Raw genomic sequence first — 2,060 nt, 5'->3', positions numbered from 1 at the left:
GAATCGCACGTGAGTGCAACAGGTGCAGCAGATCACCGTGACAGAGGTGGGAGACTCTTCTGCAGCACATATTCTCCCCAGAGATCAGCCCCATACCACCTGGGAAGGAAAACAAACACAAAAAACCGCAAAACAGTGTCCAGCCAAGCCCCCACAACACACAACAGATATATTTTAAAATAACAGGAACTTGAGGTCTGTGAACAAGGCTGTAAAATGCCATGTCAGCTGATTAAATATTATATACATCAGTGGAAGTAAAACCTTTGTGATGAAAATAATTAACAAACTGTAATGATGGCATCTGTTTGACAAATATAATGTGAAATTTGATGCAGGAAAATGTGTAAACATGCATGAAGCTGCATGAAGTATGGAAGTGAACTCACCACTTTCTGTGCACGATGTTCTTTTGCTACAGCAGGTGGCTGGTCTTTACTGTCGGCAGGTAAACACATCACCAGGTTTAAAAATGTCTCTACATGAGAACGACATAGGAACACAAATAAATGCATTTTCTTGATATTGTTTGTCTCTGGTTGTTTTATGTCATACCGTTTATTCCTGATGTTCTTACATGATGTTTGGACCATGAGGAACCCATGTCACTCTGTCAGCAAACGCACTACATAATCAGATAAAACAGATATAATCATTCAGACAATATTCATATTCAGGTTCAATAATTGGTCCCACATAAGGTCTGGACTTACACATTCGGCTTGGACGGCATCTTGTTGATAATTCCAACCTCGTAGCGTTAGCGTTTACTCAGGAAAATTTGTGTTGGATTCTACTTTTTTTCACCTGAGTAGAGGCTCAATCCACCTGTTTTCTGCACAAAGGCAACATCATAGATGCTGGTCCACTTATCTTGTATTCCATGTGGTGAGGTATGTGAAGAAGAAAACTCAAGAACTACAACCATTATACAATTGCAATATTGAATTCTGAATTCTTGCAATGTAATAGATGTGTTTATAAAATGAGTTTCTTACTGCGCTGCATCTTCTTGATGTCCAGCGATTTCACAATGTTACTAAAACACTGAAGTCCAAGTTCATCAAGCCGGAATGTGGTGAGGTAGCAGATAACTGAAGGACAATATTGTTTTAAAAATAATTGGTCACCTGACATCAATAAAGTAAACAAAAAAAAAAGGACAAAATAGTGATGTTAATGAACTTACTGACAAACTGGCTGCGATCACTTCTGGATAAGTACTTCCCATTCTCGGCATAGAAGAGTTCAATGACTGTGTCCAGTAACTTTTTGTGCTCGATACATCCAGAAACAACATCAAGAATGAACTGCTTATCTGTATTAGTCATGTTCTGCAACAAATAATAACTGTGAGGGACAACACACTGAAATGCTTCAAAGTACATTTTCACAATACAATCTTCAAATCCATCCATCCATTTTCTTCTGCTTTATCCGGAGTCGGGTCTCGGGGGCAGCAGCTCAAGCAAAGCCGCCCAGACCTCCCTATCCACACACACCTCCCCCAGCTCCTCCGGGGGAACCCCAAGGCATTCCCAAGCCAGCCAAGAGACATAGTCCCTCCAGCGTGTCCTGGGTCTTTCCCAGGACCCAGGACACAATCTTCAAATTGACTGTGAAATGTCAGTATTAATTTTCACTGTTTTTTGTCATTTGTTTATTTCATATCTAAACAGTAGCCATCAAAGTTATCTATTAAACTAAAATGATATCACTACTGACACAAATTATCACCCAATATAAAGTGATTGCAAACAAACCTCAGAACCAAAATTTGTGGTCAAAATGTTGTATTGGTACTGTAAATGAGTGCTTACATTGCATTTACTATCTGCATAATAACTTTAATAGTTTTCCTACAGCAGTATTTTCCGGACCACTTTGGCCTCACACAGCCTAAAAATTTGCGTAATGACAGTTATGCAAAGTCCACTCAGAGTGAACTCTCCACACACACTGATGGACTGCACGGGCTCATAACTTTCAGTGGCAGTCAAGTCAAACCAGTGGTGCATGCTAGCAGCACAAGTCAAATGATCAAAGTTGCCCCTCGCTTG

Source organism: Rhinatrema bivittatum, unplaced genomic scaffold (assembly GCF_901001135.1).
Source record: "Rhinatrema bivittatum unplaced genomic scaffold, aRhiBiv1.1, whole genome shotgun sequence".
Taxonomy (NCBI): Eukaryota; Metazoa; Chordata; class Amphibia; order Gymnophiona; family Rhinatrematidae; genus Rhinatrema; species Rhinatrema bivittatum.
The sequence above is the reverse complement of the archived record's forward strand: the minus strand, read 5'-3'. Positions refer to the sequence as shown.